Source organism: Daktulosphaira vitifoliae, unplaced genomic scaffold, assembly GCF_025091365.1.
Source record: "Daktulosphaira vitifoliae isolate Bord-2020 unplaced genomic scaffold, ASM2509136v1 Scaffold_635, whole genome shotgun sequence".
In the NCBI taxonomy this organism is placed as follows: domain Eukaryota; kingdom Metazoa; phylum Arthropoda; class Insecta; order Hemiptera; family Phylloxeridae; genus Daktulosphaira; species Daktulosphaira vitifoliae.
The window spans coordinates 5142-5980 of NW_026100198.1; positions in this window are offsets into that span (position 1 = coordinate 5142).

Here is an 839-nt window from a genome sequence, read left to right on the forward strand (position 1 = left end):
ATGCGTTTTCCAAAAAATAAAATGAAAATAAATAATTAAAAATCAACAAAATCAGTTATAACGTATTTTAAGACTTTTACATGTTTTTTACTGTATGTAGTGTTTTTGTGGGCTATTTATTGAGAAAACAACATTGAAGTTATTATTTTTGAATTTCTTGTAAAATTTCCTTTACTTGAGTTTTACTTTTATTATTATAAGTTAAGAGAAAAAAAAGTTATGAGACATATATCAGTTATTTCTATTAAATTTGACTCTTCGACTCAACTTAATAGGCCCGGGGGCACGGGTTAACCTTAACGGATCGGTCCCAAATTTTGCACAGCTCATTTTTTTGACCATTAAAAAAAAATTTAGGGGTAGCGTAAAGAAAAAAAAAGACATTCGATTTTTGAGGGCCACCCTAGCCTACATACAAACTTTTGTATGCGATTACAACAGTATTAATAACGGATGCGGCAGTGGATAATTAAACAAAAATTTAAGAAAAATATTAATTATTTAAAACAAACAATTTTCGGAAACAAATTATGTTAATAGTCAGAGTAAAAAACAAAAAAATCAATCAGGTTTCAAAATATATTTATCTAAAAAAATAAGCACACAAGAATATCGGTGACACGCGTCATTTGTATAAAAACCCAAACGATCTACCAGTGATTATCGTCGGCGGCAGAGGTGGTGGTGTCGGCAGCGATCGTATAACAATATATATATGATATAGCAATGTACTTAAGGGTCGGTGGAGTAAGAGTTTTCGTATGGGCGTGTGACATATCGAACACGAGGACTCAAAGTACACTATATACATGTTTAAGAGTTAACGCATACCTACCCCC